The sequence below is a fragment of the Carica papaya genome, chromosome 9 (genome assembly GCF_054855325.1).
Source record: "Carica papaya isolate Zhongbai chromosome 9, ASM5485532v1, whole genome shotgun sequence".
Classification (NCBI taxonomy): Eukaryota; Viridiplantae; Streptophyta; class Magnoliopsida; order Brassicales; family Caricaceae; genus Carica; species Carica papaya.
This window is the reverse complement of record NC_142317.1, coordinates 18,448,786-18,469,184: the sequence shown is the minus strand read 5'-3', so window position 1 is coordinate 18,469,184 and position 20,399 is coordinate 18,448,786. Positions and strand designations below refer to the sequence as shown.

At 28.0% G+C, this 20,399-nt stretch overlaps 1 pseudogene; it reads right to left on the bottom strand.

Annotated features, from left to right (window-relative positions):
* Window positions 1-7,160: 7,160 nt before the first annotated feature.
* LOC110810524 (alkaline/neutral invertase E, chloroplastic-like) lies at window positions 7,161-19,948 on the bottom strand (annotated as a pseudogene).
* Between the last annotated feature and the right edge of the window lie 451 nt (window positions 19,949-20,399).

Below are 20,399 nucleotides of genomic sequence, written 5' to 3'. Positions count from 1 at the left end.
AGTAGAATTTTTACCTCGTTTGGCGGCCGGAAATTGCTCCGATACGACGGCGATGGCGGCGGTTGGCTCCCCGGCAGCTGGGTTGTCTTCTCCGATGAGGGGCTTTGGCGGCTAGGGTTAGGGTTTGGGTGCGGATGAGATTATTTATAACCATCCGCTTTTGATCTGAGCCATCCATCGCATTTAATCTGAACCGTCTGATCGCGATTCAATCTGCGCCATCCGTGTGCGATGCAATCTGGGCCATTTTTGCGCGTTTTTGATCTAGGCCGTACGTGCGCGCGGGAACGGATCTCAGCCGTTCGATCGCGCGCACACGGATGGCCCACGTGGCTCCCTTTCGCGTGGCCTCCCGCCTCAGTATCTCTGCCACCTAACGTGTCCTGGTTGGCTGAGGCTGCTGACCGGGCAGCTGACGTGGCACAATTTTTTTAAATTACGTTTTGACCATCGGTTTCTGATTTTTCTTTCAAAAATACCCCCAGAACCTAAATTTTCACTCCTTTTTCCCAAAATTATTTTCAATTAAATCTCTAAATAATTTTTACCCTTTATTATTATTATTATTATTATTATTATTTCTATTAAAGTAAATTAAACTAAATTAAATTCAATATATTATTACATAAATTAATCTAATAATTATAAAAAAAAATTAAAATTAAAAAAAAGAAAAGGGTTGGAGTGTTACAACCCAAATTAGTAAAAATATATAATATATTTAATTTATTAATATATAAACAGGTTTATGAACTTGTAAACTAAATTCCTTCATATTTGAATTTGGCTCTTATACTTTAACATTTTGGGACCATATTAAAATATGAAAAGAAGATTTTATTAATTAATAAAGATGAAAATGAAGATGGTATCTATATATACATATATATATATATTTTTATGCTGAAATACGATATAATCACGAAGGTGCAAAGGGGAAAGGTTAGAAACTTCAAAGAAGATACTTAGAATTGGGAATTATATAAATATATTGATTTAGAATTGGGAATTATATAAATATATTGATATAATATCATCCTGTTCGAACTAAATAAATTAAAATTTTATAAGAAAATTCTAATTACAAACTGATATGAGGGAAATTGGTTCTATTAATTTCATTTACTATAAACTTTATAAATGATTATTACTCGATGAATTTTTATCAATTTTCAATTAAAAATACTTTTTAAATTAAAATTATATTGTTTCTAAAATTGACACCTCAACAAAAGAAATTGCAAGGTTATTAAGCCTAGTTAATGTAAATATAAATGTTGTGTCATATTTGTATTTTATAGCTTGCAAATCCATCATACTTCTTGCTTGGTTCATATCTCAAAAGGAAAAATAAATAACTCTATAATCAAGAAAGGTCTCACAAGGGACATAATTGCAAGATAATCAATGAAAATGCCACCAAGGAGCCAAAAGTGAAACCCAACTAAGCTTATATTTATTTATTTTACATATCATAAATCTTCCGTATACACTAAAATTGCACAATTCAAATTAGAATTGAAAAAGTTTTGAATTTTCAAAAACCTGTGGTTTCAGAAAATATTAAAAACTAGAGTTTTTCGCCATTTTGTGATTTTCTTCCTAAATTGTGGCTACCAAACTAGTTTATCCATGTATATTATAAACTTATCATAAATACAAAGATTGCATAATTTTGGACTAGAATTAAATAACATACAAATTCTAAAAATAAAGTACTGTTGTAAAATGTAGTTAGCATGAATTAACTTTTTGGCCACAATTTTTTATTTCTTTGGCAAATTTTTGGTTGCCAAACTATTTTATTTACATTGTAAGCGTTTCATAATACTAAAAGTATATGATTACTATTAGAATTGAAGACTATATGAATTTTCAAAAATTGAGTGTTGTAACTGAATGTGATTAGTAAGTAGTAACATTTCAGTCACATTTTTGATTTTTTAGCTAACGTTTGATCATCAAACTATTTCCATGTCTTTTACAAGCCATAATTTTTGGTGCTAAGTACTTGTGGGTCCCAACATAAGACATTGATCGGACGTCAATTGGCTATGTGATGATTTCCACAGCCACAAAATGTGATGCCTTTTTTTTTGTTTGTGTTGACTACGATGTAAGCAGGAGGCTATTGTAGGTGTGATACAATTGGGTAGAATGCATGATGAATTAGAAAAGTTGGGTTGACTATTATGATAACAACTTGTTTTTATGATTGATGATGTATTTTGATTGAAAATTATGTGGATCTTTGATGTGTTGTTATTGCTTTTTAGTGAGAGATCAAGGTCAATCAATACATGGCTGTCGAATCTTACTAGTACGTTTTCGAGCTTCAAATCATCGTAAACTATCCCTATCATGTGTAGGTATTCTAAGGCTACTATGACTTCTGATGCATAAAACTTGTGCAAGAAAGAGAATGTCACAAATATTTAAAAAGAAAATAAATGAGTAAATTTAAATAAGTGCAAAATATATAAATTGAGTTTGATAAATTATGGGAATAGCTTATTGAAAATTTTAATATTTTATTCTATTTAATATATATAAGAATATATTTAATATACTATTGAAATATAATTATCTCTTGTAATATTACCCAAATTAGTAAAAATATATAATATATTTAATTTATTAATATATAAATAGGTTTATGAACTTGTAAACCAAATTCCTTGGCATTTGAATTTGGCTCTTATACTTTAACATTTTGGGACCATATTAAAATATGAAAAGAAGATTTTATTAATTAATAAAGATAAAAATTAAGATGGTATCTATATATACATATGTATATTTATGCAAAAATATGATAGAATCAAGAAGGTGCAAAGGAAAAATGCTAGGAACTTCAAAGAAGATACTTATAATTGGGAATTATATAAAAGCCGAAGCTGTCTTCACATGTTTGGGGGTCACCTTCGATCCTTTTCATATGAGATGTTTGGATCTACTGCCTTAATCCTCCACTTACCTCTACTATATATATATATGTATATATGTTACCATATCCAAGCAAACTATTACTTTATATATAGCTCATATTACTTTATATATAGCTCATATATTTGTAGTTATCCCATTGTCCATATATAGCTTATCCAGCTGTAAATAGATAGATATCAGCATTAGAGTACTGGATCTCTTTTTTCATAGATAAATTCTACAATGGTAAATAGAGATATACCAGCCTAAAAAATGAGTTTTTTGACTGATGTATATTCACCTATTTATTTAATGGAAAGTTAGCAGAGGAGATATAGAAAATCAAATTCCTTCACTTTTAAAAATTATCAATATATACATTGTATTAAATTAATTATATTTATTCAACAAAATATTTTATTTCCAATTATGGTGTCTTTTATAAGATAATTATTGATATCAAACACATTAATCATACTATTTAGCATTCATTCCACTTTATTGATTTTAGTTGTAACTCTCAAATTCATAATTTGGTCCTAATTTTTAAATTTTATACTAATCTTAATATAACATAATCTTTTATATGTTTATTTTGCTTATAAAAATACTATAAATTATTAGTAAGTGAAATATAATATTTTTATTTAGGGTTTAAAATTGGGTCATATTTACATATTTTCTCAAAATATATTTTTTTTTCTTTTCATAAAAGACTAGGACAACATTAATTAAGATGGCTTTCATTGATTTCCTCAATTATATGATTTTCCAATTGTTAAATTTCCCACCAGACAACTTAACCAGCGGGTCTGACATGCAGTCACCTTAGCTAGCAAATAGTAAAATCGACAAAAAGCCACTTATGGTTGCTCATACACCATCATATGTATGAATTATATGTTTATATATATATATATGTCAAGGAGTAAGGAAGGGTAAGCTTCATACATATTAATGTAGCATACTTATTTTTTATTATACATATTACTAACATATTTACTCTCCATTGAGGGTTAACACATCTATTTAAATTCAAGAAAACATCTAATTAAAGTTTGTGTAATTCATCTTTTCTTACACGTGCATCACAGAGAACACTGTCTCTACTCACCCATATCAGCTCCCAGAGTTTGTTTGTTCTATTGTTAATCCCATTCCTACTTCCAAACAGCATTACTTTCAGCCTCACATAGAATATTGTCTTTGCTCACCTAGATTTGCCTCCAAGAATTTTATATTTATTTTATTTTTGATCCCTTTTAAGTTTATTTCCCTGTCTCTACTCACCAATACCACCATTTCTCAAACAGACATCAAGAGAATTAAATACAAAAGATAATAGAATAATAATTCCTAAACAGATATCAGATTCATACCACTATTTTTCTCTCTTTTTTTATTTCCTATCCCTCTCTCGTTCTCATCCTTTCAATTTTCCTCCTATGTTTTTAGCACATATGCTATGTCCTTTCCTCATAGATGTCCATAAGATAATTCCATCATTTCGTCCGATTTTGTGTTTATCCTTAGATCTCACTCTCTATTTTTTTTTGTTTTTACTCCTGGTTCTAATCTAATTTCAAAAAAATGTCCCTATTCCCATATCAATACATTTCTTCCAAAAAATATCTCAAAGAATTTAGAAGATAAATTCTACTCAAGCAGTGAGAGTCAAATTTCACTAACCTTTGTTCTCAGTGATGACGTTAATTTGATTTACGGATTCCTCCCTTGTTTTGCTCCCGATTCCAGCGCTAGCTGATTAATCTGATTGAAGAAATCACATAAAAACTTCCTCTCAGTTTACCCTGGCTATGAAGTTTCTTCATTTCCCTCTTCCCCTGCAGCCCGACATCCTCTTTTAAAGTGAAGGAAGAACCATAAAAACCGTCGAGGCTGGCAGCGAAATTCCTAAATTAAATAGAGATTTCAATATAGTTTTGGATAATTGAGGCATAATCAATATTTTTACTTTTAATAATTAAAGTAGAAACTAATAACATCTGCTTAAATATAATTACATATTTATACATTTACTTTTTGAAAAGAAGATTTTTATTTCTTTAATTGTTTAAGTCGAATCAAATATTTAAATTTTAAAGACTAATGAAGAAAATAAATCTCTAAAATTTGACTTCTAATAAGCATTTAGATATTCTTTAAGTTTATTCTTATGATAGTTATTTCATAGATAACATAATGAAAACAAGGTTAAAAATATAAAATATTTGATTACATAAGTTCAAATTAATAAAAATAAGATTTCTATCTCTTTAATTTTTAAATTTTAAAGACTAATGTAGAAATAAATCTCTAAATTTTGACTCCTAGTAAGCATTAAATTCTCTATATTTAGATACTTTTTAAGTACAACTTGTAATAATTCTTTTAAAGATTAGATACTTTAGAATGAAAAATAATATTAAAACTCTAAAATATTTTATTACATAAATTTAAAAATAGATTATGAAACTCTATTTTTTTTCTTTCTTGATGCTTTCGGCATTTCTTTCAATCTTTGTTTAATGCTTCGATTTATATTTATAATGCAATCTTTAGATAGAAAATAATAAGATAGTTTTTTTTTAAAAAAATTAGTTTTATTAACTTCTTCACCACAATATAATTTCTTCATAATCTTATCCTCACATTTGTTATTGTGTTATAATGTGATCAATTTTAGGTGATCAGGAAATATAAGAAGAGTTAAAAAATAATTGGTAGAAAGAGGAGGAAAAACATAAGGAAATGAAATAAAAAAACAAGAGTTAGACTAGAAGCATTATGGAGATAAGTTCTCTTTTTTTTTTCTAATGCATAACGCACAATTAGGTAGTAATTATAAAGTAGATTCGTTATAAGGAGTCATAGTCTTCCAACGATTCCTAAGTTTCAAATCGCGAATTAACTCAAAATACATATTTGACTTTCTATGAAATTATTTCTTTACCCTAAATAACATAAAAACATAAAAGTACAATCTAAATTAAATATGTCCAAAAGTATATACGTGTACTTACATTAAGCGGTATTAAATCTATCTTGTTCATTCGATTCAATTTTCACTTTTTGCGTAATTACTAGTAATCCTTTACATGTTGAATATATTCATTAATTTTATTTTCGAATCACTTATATTTTTAGCTTCAATTCATTGAATGAAATTTTATTTCATAATCCTTCATTTATAGGAACATCAATTAGAATTCAATTCTCAAAAAACATAAATAAGAGAATTTAATTATTAAAATTGTAATATATTGTTAAATTATAAAATATGGAAGAAATGTAGCAATTAATTTCTTAAGAAAATGATGAAGCTTGTTTAGAAATTAAAGCAAATGGGACAATTAGATACATATACAAATATTTTAACTTTTAATACTATACTATACTATATATATTTTTATAATGTAATTTCTCAATGAGTGTTGTAATTTGACCCACAACCTAAAACTTTTTATGTAATGTTTACATATATATGAGGTTAATTTCTATTGTTGTTGGAAATATATTTATTTTTTTATTTTTGATATTTTTTGTGGTACAGTTTGAGAGAAGGACGGTGGCTAATGTTAGAACTAGATGACGCAAAAGTTATTGAATGCTAATGTTCAGTTTCCTTTATGAGCTGATGCTAAGAACTAAAAACTTGCAAGTCTGTAGTAATGCAAAAATATGCAATGAATAAAAATATGATTTTACAAGAAATATCTTATCATCACTCTCTAATCATTCTCTCAGACAATATTTTACAAACCAGTTGAATTTTTTCGGCTGATCTGGAATTAACCCAGGAAATATGTTAAAAAGTTCTATCGCCAAGCATTAATTTAGATGGCATGGTGATGATTTATGAGATAGAAAAATACCATAACCAATCCCAAATGATTTACAAGATACAAAAAATATCATAATTGAACAATAGAGTTAAAATAATGTAAAGGTATTCTCGATTTACAGTAAACTCTTTAAAAGAATGCATCTCACTCTTATAGTATTATGTATATGATATAAAGTCTGTAAACAGAAAATAATTTGTTTAATCTCCAGTCCAAGAAAATATTTCAAGCTAATGCTAATGCTAATCCTAAATCAACATATCATCTTTACATTAAGATCTTATGATACCCGAATCACTGCTCAAAAGCTTTAACCCCCAAATAAAATGAAAAATAAACCATTGTTATCATCACCATTATACATTTAAGTTGTTTAAATAGGTAAGTTGAGCCACAAATTGAAGTGACCTATCCTTGTGTGAAAGCAGCTTCAGAATCTTACATTATGCATAGCTTTTAGGAGTTCTTTCGAGTATGCTTTCTCTTGGGGTTAGCACTTATCATGCAAGAGAAGACATTGACAAGCTCATAATCCTCTTCAGTTATCAGAATTTTGGGTGCACTTGGGTCTGCAAATAGAAGCTTAGCCATAAGGTATCCAACAATTGACCATGTTTGGAATAACCATGCTTGCTTCCTGATGAACCTTCCTCTATTCATGTCATAGTATTAAGGCCACTTATCTCTTGATATGCGTCTTTCAGCAACTTCAACAGCTCTTGCAGTGATTTCTGGTCTTTTCATCTTTATGGCTGCAATAGTAAGCTGTAAAAAGTCCATTTTTAAAATCTTAAGCCGAACTGCCAACATTCCTTCATTATTTCTTTATTTTATAAAACATAAACAAGGTGCCATATCCTATTGGATTCAAGCATGACAACTCAGAAATTATACATCTCATGATATATTATTTAACTACTAAAATGTATGAATTTTTACAAACAAAAATTATACTTGAGAATTTTTATTATTAAATACGTATTATAAGATCAATAATAACATACATAAATACTCCAACTTAAAGAGTTTTGAGTTGTGATGATTAATTTTAATTATCTACCTTGAGGAGGCTCCTTTGATCTTGAAACAAAGTTCATAAATGTTAGGAAAATCTACATAAGATACTTTGTCCCTGCAAATTAAGAGAAGAAGTCTAAATAATTAAAACCCATTAACTAATCAAACGTAGTTAATAACTACTTAAATCTATATTGAGATATATATTATGTACACATACAAAGCTTTAGCCATGTCTGATAAGGTGAGTTCAGATTCAGCTAGGAAGGTGGAAAGCATATCAGAGAAATAATTAGGACAGTAATCAGGTACTCCTTTCATTTTAGATGCTATTCCAAAAAAGTGATCAACCATACTCTTTAACAAAAATCAAACGCAAATCAATCAACAATATTGATAGATATACATGATCGTTAAACAGATAAGTGAAAAATAGATAAGATATTAAGCATTAAATATCTTGTTCTATCAAGTGGATCATGTCAAGGAGCTGTGTGCTTTAATCCATCCTATTCGAAATGATTGGAGAAGAGAAAAATGGTTTTGCTGAGAGGAGGAGATTGTTTTTTTTTTTTTTTAATCTGCAGTGTTCACCGAAGCGGCGGAGAGTTATAATGAGTTTAGTATTTATAATAGATTGCCAATAATCTAGTGATTAATACTTAGGCTATCAATATTGTATGCATTAATGAACCTGCATATTTTTGAATTTTGTGTTCCGAGTTTTAATTAATCTTACCAACAGTTTTATGAGAAAAACTATTTTTTTTTTAAAAAAAAGAGTTTAATTTAATCTATTTTAATATTGTATAAATAACAAATTTCTCCGAATAAATTACTTCAACTGATAAAAGGCATTATATTGGCACCATTGAAAACAATTAATTACTGCTAAAAATTACACAATAGACGATAATATTTTACCAACTAATTTATATTGTCATAAAAAGTAAAAATGTCGCAATGTAAATTTGTGGCAAATAAAGGAAGCCACTTATCCATTTTATGCACAACCTATCCATTTCTTTGTTCGAAAAAAAATTATTTAACTTTTATAGTGACAAAAAGAAGTACAAAAGAAATCGGAAATAAAATAGTTTATCTTTATGTTCTAAAATCTAAAGAAAATTCAATCTCCTTTGTTGCAAGACACCAAAACTTCTCTCTCTTTGTTAGTTACATCTCATTGCAGTCATCATCGATCACCTCTCATTATTCGTTGAAGTATCAATTTTCCTTATATGTCGTTAAATACTGTATTTTAAATAGTAAATTTACGTTACTTGATTCGCTCATTTTTATGAAATTAATTTTTTTTTTAATTTAAATAATAAATTTAGTTGTATTTCTTTCAAGCATTGTATCTCAGCAAACAATGTAAGTCAGAACTATAATATCCAATACAACATTTACTTTTTCCTTTTTAGAAAAAATCATAGATAAAAATGATTCTTCTTAAACAAGTGAACAAAAAACTATGACTCATGAACAACTATATATCTTTCAAAAGTCCTTACTACATCTCTGGCTATGTTATATACTATATGATTACACATTTACATCCAATTAAGAAGAAGAGAAAGAAAATGTTGAATGAAAGTTACTTTTAAATCCAACTAAAAATTAGACTAAATGACACAATTTTAGCGGTTGATAGAGGTTGTCTCTAAAATTCAAAATGTTTCTAGCTAAATATACATCAAATAAAGGAAGCAACTTGTCCCTTTCATGCACAATTTGTCCATTTCTTTACTCAAAAAAAAATTATTTAACTTTTATATTAGCAAAAAGAAATACATAAGAAGCTGGAAATAAAATAGTTCATCTTTATGTACTCAAACGTAAAGAAAATTTGATCTCCTCTACTATAAGACATCAAAGTTTCTATCTTTGTATTAGTTGCATCTCGTTGTAGTCGCCATCAATCACCTCTCATTATTTATTAAAGCATCAATTCTCCTGATCAATCGTCAAATACTGTATTTTAAACAGTAAATGTACGTCATTTAATTTATTCATTTGTATGAGATTAAATAATTCTTTCAGATTAAGTTCTACTTTGTTATTTGAGGACCTACAAAATTAGTTATATTTCTTTATAGTATGGTATTAGTTTATATAATGTAAGTCAATATAATAACATCCATTTCAACATTTACTTTTTTTTAAAGAAACAATCATCATCCATTAATAGTAAAACCCATTTTGCTCAACCAAGTCAACCCAAAACTTAGACTTTGGAGTAAATATATATCTTTCAATAGTCCTTACTACATTTCTAGCTAAGTTATATACTATTCGATTAAACTTTTAAATCTAACTAAGAAGAAAAGAAATAAAATATGGAATGAAAGCTTAAACATCCTCCAGTAACAACCCAAACTTTAGAAAAATATTCATCAAGTATAAAATTTTTACTTGGTACCTTTAAAAATGGTCCTATTATAGCTAGAAATTAGACAATAGATGATATAATTTTAGTGGTTGAAATGTTGCTAGGTAATATGCAACAAATATAAGAACTCATGTGTCCATTTTGTGCCCACCCTATCAATATCTTTACTTGAAAAAAAAAAGTGTTTAATTTGTATCAACAAAAAGGTATACCGAAAAAACAATTAAAAAAAAAATTGGTCATTTTTGCCTTAAAACCTAAAGAAAATGTGATCTACTTTGTTGTAAAATACCAAAGCTTTTATTTTTGTGTTGGTTACATTTCATTGTAGTCACCATCAATTGCCTCTCATTATTCCCTAAGTGTCAGTTATCATAATTGGTCATTAAATACTATATTTTAACAATAAATATACATAATTCAATTCAATTATTTATTATAATATTAAATAACTCATTCAAATTAGGTTCTATTTTATTATTTAATTGAACTATAAATTTAGTAGTATATATTTTTAATACTCAATCAACTTATATAATGAAAGTCAATGCAATGGCATCCAATATAACATTATTTCTTTTAAGATAAAATCATTATTCATTAACAATAAAAACCATCATGCTCAAGTAAGTGAAGAAAAAATTGAGGATGTTCATGAACAATTCTATCTTTCAGAAGTCCGTACTCATCTCTAGATAAGTTATGTATTATTCTTATTATACTTTTAATCCAACTAAGAAAGGGAACAAAATGCAAAATGAAAGCTTAAACATCCTCAAGTATAAATGTAAACTTAGAGAAATATTCATGAAGTATAAAATTTATACTTGGTACAAAATTTACCATATAACTAAGTAAAACAAAATCTATACTAAATTAAATTTTAGGAACAAGAATTTGTACCTTAGTGTAACATAATATTAAGAAAAAAAAGAAAAGACTAAAACTTTAAGATTTAGATATAATACCATAGTTTTAGAGCATTATTAAGACCTAATACATGCTCGAAACCTCATAGTTGTCTTACGATAGGTCTAGAATGCGAGAGCAATTTTAAAACCCTATATAACCTTTTGGCAAAGCTATCTTATAACCTCATAGGTATCTTAAAATAGCTCTAGAAGCCAAAAATTTCCTTATCCTCAACTACCCTTGAACCTTAACATTGTTTATCCCAAATTAGGTAAGCCAGTAATGAAGCACTACACAAGGACCCATGAGTTTCTTACTTGATATTATCAGGACCTTGATGCAATACATTTTGGTTTTATCCAAGTAATACCTTAAAAAGAGTATTACTACCTCCTATACCACATATTAGAGAAATTAATATTACTTTTAGATGGTTAAGTAAAGACATTAATTGAGAATAATTGAAAATGCTATATCATTTATTAGACAAAATGATCTAGAAAATCCTTAATTATATATTTTTATAAATATTGAACCTTTTTAACATGAATGTCATTAAAATTTCTTGCCCAATGTATAAATCACTTGAATCACACTTTTGTTTAGTTATGAAAATTAGATATACATTAAAAAAACATATATCATGTAAATTAAAGAATAAATTTCTTGCTTTCTAGCAATACTCTATTGAACTCTCTATAGTACTATTAAATGCAACAAACTCCTTACAAGATATAAGATAAGGAACAACTGGTAATTTTATACATCTCAAAAGTGCCCAATTAAGCTCATCAAAAAATTGGTGTCGTTTGATTGCCATTGCACGCATTGTGGACCCCATTTGCCTATTAGGGTCCTTGATTAATAACTATGTGATCAAATCCTTTGCTGACTCCAAAACCATTGCTTCTTTGGGAAACTTAAGTGCTCAAGCCACAATATTCGCTAGGGGCAACTCCTAGTAAACTCCCTTACACGGCGTTGTCCCATATAACATTTCGAATATGAATATCCTTAGTGTCCACCAATCAATTGTGTTTCCATGCCCTTCACCAGACACATTTTTTTGGTGCTAAGTACTCATGGGTCCTAATAAAAGACATTGATTGGACATTGATTGGCTTTGTGATGATTTCAACAGCCATGTGATGTGTTGACTTTTTTTTCTATTTGTGTTGCCTAGGGTATAAGCAGGAGGCTACTGCAGGTGTGATAGAATTGGGTTGAATGCATGAGGAATTAGAAAAGTTGGGTTGATCATCAGGATAACAACTTGTTTCTGTGATTGATGATGCATTTTGATCAGAAATTATGTGGATTGTTAATGTGGAATTATCGTCTTTTCGTGAAAGATCAAAGTCAGTCAACGAAATGTGACCGTCAAATCTTAAACATGTTTTTAACTTCAAATCACGCTAAACTATCCCCATCTTGTGTAAGTATTCTATGGCCACTGTGACTTCAGATGCATAAAACTTGTGGAAAAAAGGGAAGGTCACAAATCTTTTTTTTTTTTTAAATAAATTTAAATAAGTTCGAAATATATCAAATTGAGTTTGCTAAGTTATGCGAATAGCTTGTTGAAAATTTTAATACTTTATTCTCTTTAATATATTTAATAATATGGTTAATATACTATTGAAATATATTTTTCTCTTGTAATATTACCCAAATTACTAAAGATATATAATATATTTAATTTATTAATATTTAGACAGGTTCGTGAACTTATAAACCAAATTCCTTAATATTTGAATTTGGCTCTTATACTTTAACATTTTGGGACTATATTAAAATATGAAAAGAAGATTTTATTAATTAATAATGATGAAAATGAAGATGATATCTATATATAGATATATATATATTTATGCAGAAATATGATAGAATCAAGAAGGTGCAAAGGGGAAAGGTTAGAAACTTCAAAGAAGATATTTATAATTGGGAATTATATAAATATATAATGTGTGTGTCTATATATATATATAACCTTATCAATTTATCTATATATACGTATTTATGTATGCGTGTGTATATAGATAATGTATGTACATATATCGTGATACTAATTGCCATTAATATCATAATAATAAATTAACGATTCATATAATCATATAATATATTTTTATAGATACAGATAATTGATGTTGTTGTACATACATACCAGGCAGCAACTTCATTGAAGCGTTTATCCAGCTGCGTTTGACAGAGAACGTGAAGATTGACACCAGGAGAGAACTCAGTGAGTAAACACAACCATCTATCACAAATGAATTTCATGCCTATTAGTGCCACATATGATTGCTCATACACCATCATATGTATGAATTATATGTTTATATATATATATACACTTGTCAAGGCATATGATGAAAAGAGTAAGGAAGGATAAACTTTCATACATAATTGATGACGTCATAAATCAGATCAATTAGTGAATATAGTAAATAAATTTCATACTTATTTTTTATTGTACATATTATTTATATATTTCTTTACTGAGTTTTTCTTAAAATTTTTTTTAATTTTTTATAAAATTGCATAGGCAGTGAATGCAACCAAACATGAATTCTCAGTAATGAAGGAAAAAATAAAAATTCTTCATGGGGTAATATTCTATTTTATATATTTTATAAAATTTATTTTCATATATACGTTTTTCTCTTATAGATTTCGTAAAAATTTTAATTGAATTTAAATTTACAGACTTATACAGTATAAAATATTCTACAGTTTTAATAGAAGTTAAACTCATAAATTTTAAATAGAACATTAGAGTTTTAACTATTATCATATTATTATAATTCATTATAATTATCAATAGCTATAATTATGCAACGGGCAAAATAGATTTTCAATGAAGTAAAACTCATGTTTTATAAGTATGCAAATTTAAATTCAATTAAAATTTTCACAATGTCCAAAAGAAAAAAGATATATATGAAAATAAAATAAAATATTACCTTAAGAAGGATTTTCATTTTTTCCTTCACTAATGAGAATTCATGTTTGATTGCATCTAATGCTTCCATGCACTTTTTTTTCTCAAAAAAGGAAATTAAAAAAAAAGAAAACTCAGTAAAGAGATATATTAGTAATATCTGAAATAAAAAATAAGTATAATGTTCATTTATTACATGAATATATAAAGATTGCTAATTGATTTATGACATCAATTACATATAAAAGCTTACCCTTCCTTACTATTTTTATGAAATGTCTTCGCGAATTCCTTATATTTCAATGCCATGACAAGCGTAAAGGTTGCAATTAATACAAGCTAATTATTTTTTAAAAAACAAAAACTGGGTACATCTATCATCAATCATAACACAATACAAATAATATCCAAGTAAGAATACACATAAAAATATAGTTTGACTCGAGATTAGTCAAGTTATATACAGTAATTACAAGACAATACAAATAACTTTCAAATGATGACACACATAAAAATAGAATCTGACTCAAGCTTATAATCTCTTGTAAAAGAATAAACGCATTGACTATTAAACTAATTATTTAATTAATTAAGTATACACATATATAGTTAATTAAATTAATAATTATTTACATTTTTGGTAGATATCTAAGTACTTTTATCCTTATCTATAAGAGTATGAGTTCAAATCAAACTATACATATCATGATATATCATTTAACTATTAAAATGTACGAATTTCTAGTAGCAAAAATTATATTTGAGAATTTTTATTATTAAATATATATTATAAGATCAATAATAACACACATAAATATTCCAAATTAAAGAGTTTTGAGCTGTGATGATTAGTATTACTTATATACCTTGAGGAGGCTCTTTTAATCTAGATGCAAAGTGCACAAATCATAGGAAAATCCGCATCAGATACTTTTTCCTTGCAAATTAAGATAAGAAGACCAAATAACTAAAACTCATCAATTAATCAAATATAGTTAATAACTACTCAAATCTATATCTAGATATATATTATGTACAAATACAAAGGTTTATCCATGCCTGATAAGGTGATTTCATATTCAACCATGAAGGTGGAAAGCAGATCATAGAAATAATTAGGACAACAACCAAAATCTCCTTTCATTTCATACGCTGCTGCAAGAAAGTGATCTACCATATCCCTTTAACAAAAATCGAATGCAAATCAATCAACGACATCGATATATATACATGACCGGTAAACTAATAAGAGAAAAATATATCAGATATTAAGTATTAAACCTCTTGTTCCATTGAGTAGATCATGTAGAGGAGCTGAGTGCTTCGATCCTCCTGTTCGAAATGATTAGATAAGAACTGTAACAACCCATGCCTGCATAAGGAGTCGGGGTACTGTAAGAACTTATATTTTTAACACAAATAAAAATAAGTACGTCCAAGTGTAGTGTTCACATTCCTTGCCAGTGAGGGTTACCCGTTACATCTATCTAAAATAAAGAAAACATCCTTCTTTATCCATGTCTGATAAGGTGATTTTAGATAGCTGCGAATTTTCTTTCTCTCCCTCTTCTCCTGCAGCCTGACATCCTCTTTTAAAGTGAAGGAGGAACCATCAGAACCGTTAAAGATGGCAACGAAATCCCTAAATTAAATAGAGATTGCAAAATAGTTATTGATAATTAAGGCATAATCAATATTTTTACTTTTAATAATTAAGGTAGAAACTAATAACATCTTCTTAAATATAATTATATAATTATATAATTATATATTTACTTTTTGAAAAGAAGACTTTTATCTCTTTAATTACTTAAGTAGTAATCAAATTTTTAAATTTTAAAGACTAATAAAGAAAAGAAATCTCTAAACTTTAACTTCTAATAAGCATTCAATTCTCTAAATTTAGATATTCTTTAAGTCTAATCTTATAATAGTTTTTTTATAGATAACATAATGAAAATAATATTAAAACTCTACAATATTTGATTACATAAGTTCAAAATAATGAAAATAAGATCTCTATCTCTTTAATTTTTAAATTTTAAAGACTAATGTAGAAAGAAATCTATAAATTTTAACTCCTAGTAAGCATTGAATTCTCTATATTTAGATATTTTTTAAGTATAATCTTCTAATAATTCTTTTGAAGATTACATACTTTAGAATGAAAAATAATGTTAAAACTCTAAAATATTTGATTACATATGTTTAATCTATTTTTTTTCCTTTCTTGATGCTTTTGGCTTTTCTTTCAATCTTTAATGCTATGATTTATAATTATGATGCAATATTTAGATAGAAAACAATAAGATAGTTTTTTTATATAAAATTAGTTCTATTAATTTCTTCACCACAATATAATTTCTTGGTAATCTTATCCTCACATTTGTTATTGTGTTACAATGTGATCAATTTTAGGTGATCTAGAAATATAAGAAGAGTTAGAAAATAATTGGGAGAAAGAGGAGGAAAACATAAGGAAATGAAATAGGAAAACAAGAGTTAGACTAGAGGCATTATAGAGGTAAGTTTTCTTTTTTTTACCTAATGCATAACGCACAATTAGGTAGTAATTATAAAATAGATTTGTTATAAGGAGTCATATTCTTCCGATGATTCCTAAGTTTCAGACTGCGAACTAACTCAAATCACATATTTTACTTTCAATGAAATTATCTCTTTACCCTAAATAACATAAAAACATAAAAGTACCATCTAAATTAAATATGTCCAAAAGTATATATGTGTACTTACATTTAGTGGTATTTAATCTATCTTGTTCATTTGATTCAATTTTTACCATTTGTGTAATTACTAGTAATCCTTTATATGCTGAATTAGGTATATATTCATTAATTTATTTTTATACCACTTATATGTTTTGCTTGAATTCATTGAATGAAATTTTATTTCATAATCCTTCATATATATGAAGATCAATTAGAATTCAGTTCTCAAAAAACATAAATAAGAGAATTTAATTATTAAAACTGTAATATATTGTTAAATTTAAAATATGGAAGAAATGTGGCAATTAATTTCTTAAGAAAATGATGGAGCTTGTTTAGAAATTAAAGCAAATGGGACAATTAGATCCATATACAAATATTTTAACTTTTAATACTATAGTATACTGTATATATTTTTGCAAAATAATTTCTCAATGAGTGTTGTAATTTGACCCACAACCTAAAAATTTCAATGTAATTTCTTCATTTATAAATTAAATAAATATATATATATATGAGGTTAATTTCTATTGTCGTTGGAAATATATTTATTTTTTATGGTACAGTTTGAGAGAAGGATTGTGGCTAATGTTAGAACCAGATGAAGCAAAAGTTGTTGAATGCTATATGTTTAGTTTCCTTTATGAGCTCATGCTAAGAATTAAAAACTTATAAGTTTGTTGTAATGCAAAAATATGTAATGAATAAAAATATGAGTTTGCAAGAAATATCTTATCATCACTCTCTAATAACTTTCTTAGACAATGCTTTACATACTAGTTGAATTTTTTCAACTGATCTGGAATCAACAGAGGAAATGTATTAAAATGTTCTATTGTGAAGCATTAATTTAGATGACATGGTGATGATTTATGAGATAGAAAAATACCATAACAAATCCAAAATGATTTACAAGATACGAAAAATGTCATAATTGAAAAATGGAGTTAAAATAATATAAGGGTATTCTTGATTTACAGTGAACTCTTTAAAAGAATACTACTATGTATATGATCTTTAACAGGAAATAATTTGTATAATCTCCAATGTAGGAAGATGTTTCAAGATAATGCTAATCCTAAATCAACATATCATCCTTACATTAAGATCCTATCATACCCGAATTAGTACTCAAAAGCTTTAACCCCTAAATAGAATGAAACATAAACCACTATTATCATCACCTTTATACATTTAAATTGTTCAGATAGGTAAGTTGAGCCACAAATTGAAGTTACCTATCCTTGTGTGAAAGTAACTTCAGAATCTTATATTACGTAAGTCTTTTAGGAGTTCTTCTGACCACGTTTTCTTTTGAGGTTAGCATTTATCATGCAAGAGAAGGCATTGACATGCTCAAAATCCTATTCAGTTATCAAAATTTTGGCTGTACTTGGGTCTGCAAGTAAAAGCTTAGTCACCAGGTATCCAGCAATTGACCATGTTTGGAATAACTGTGCTTGCTTCCCAATGAACCTTCCTTTTTTCGTGTCATAGTCTTAAGGCCACTTATCTCTTGATATGCGTCATTTAGCAACTTCAACAGCTCTTGCAGCAATTTCTGGCCTTTTCATCTTTTATGGCTTCAATAGTAAGTTACAAAAAGTCTAATTTTAAATTCTTAAGCTGCACTGCCAACATTCCATCATTATTACTTTATTTTATAAAACATCAAGGTGCCATATCCTATTAGATCTAAGCATGACAACTCAGGAAACTTATTCCTAAATATAACTTCTACAAAGTGTCTGGAGCAATGAACAAAACATTAGTAGCAGGGAAAATATTAAGCATAACAAATTAACTTGCCATAGTAGAGTTGGCCAAGAATCACCATTGTGGTAAGATTAAGGCCTATATTAAAAGGAAATATAGTGAGAAATGTTGAAGACAATGATGAAATAGATCATAAATAAATAATACGAGAGTAGATATCATACGTGTTTTTAGGATCACTGCCAATGATTATTTGCCACTCCTGACCTTTAGGAGCGGGATAACATATCTTGAATGGCATGTCTACAACCAAATCTACCCATTTCGCTTCAATAAGATCAAGTATGGCATGTGACTGATCAGCTTTTGCCAGATTGCTTACAACAGACCACATGTTTCCTAGAGAAAAAAATTGGAAATCCATATGTGCTGCCTGTATGTTTCCAAAGAGATAACCTCCTTTATTAGGAATCCATTCAACCAACCAAGGAAAAATTTGAACTGGGTAAATGTTGAACTTGTTAACTGCATCATATGAGTACCCCTTAGTCTTGCAATGATAAATCTCATTCAGTTCTCACAAATTAATCCAATAATACTCCCTGATGTGGAATGAACAAGCAAGTAAGTGGTTATTCAGTGCCCCAATAAGATAAGCTAATCCATCTTCTAGAGCAAGCATTCACGTGCACAAAGTAAGGCAGAATAGAATAGTGTATGCAAGAAAAAAATAAGGATTAACTGGAGATACCACAAGAAAAGAAGTTAAACAAATAAGATCTCTTAGTTACTAACTTACAAATTTAAATAATAGCTGATTCTTGTAGGCTAGTGTGTCATATCACAATCTACTATTTCCACCAACATGTTGCAAACATACTTAATGCACAAACTAGATCTCCATGGTGTCAAACATGTAAGCTACGAACTATCTCAAAAAATATAAGCTATAAACTATACAATCTCTATCATTCTGGGGAGTTGCACCATTCGAAAGCAACCAAAAATACAATGACTAACAATTCCAATTGTTGAACATTTTCTGAATCGACCAGACTATAATCATATACTTATTACACCTGCTAGAAACTCACTTGAGAGGCACCAAGATATGATATCAATTTAACTCAAGCTTGTCAAGTACTTAATCCTAGCTTTATTTTCAAACTTCCACTATTGTTTCCCAAATTAATTTAGTTTTATAATTTCACTTCCAGCATAGTTGCTGTAAAAAGTCCCTATTACACCATGTGCAGAATTATTTTGTATAACTACTTTTTTGCTACAAAAGTTGCAAGCACCAAAAAATCAAAAATTGAATACCAAATGTTCATTACCATTTTAAATGAACAATAAAAACAATTTTTTCCTTCCTTGAAATAAATAATTGATGAGCAAATATGGCAATTCAAACAACTATTAGAACAAAAAATTAATCTACCTTGATGATTCCTTCATTCCACATAGTAGAGTTAATTACCTCCCCTTTGTACTGAGAGGGTTAGGTTTTGAAACTTACAAACTTAAATTGAATGTAAAAAGGAATTAACTTGGTCTAGTACAAGCAGTGTTGGATGACCCTCTTATCCATTTGCTTTGTTTGATTGTAAGAGTTATTATTTCCAACAGTGAGGCCTTTTTTCACCATAGACAAGTTATTGTTGTTTCTCTCAATAGTCTATCAATTGGCACGTAAAGGGTGACTGATGGATATGGTGGATGGCGTAGCGTCGTTGTCGATCACAGAGGAGGAGAATGGGAGCTGGGACTTAATTGAACTTGTCCTTGAACAACAAGAGTCGTATGATCTATGTTTTGCAAGAAGATTCTTGACGAAAGGGGTTGTGAAGTTTGAACCAATAAGGAATACACTAGCAGACCTGTTGAGGCCGATAGGGGGAGTAAATATTGTAAGT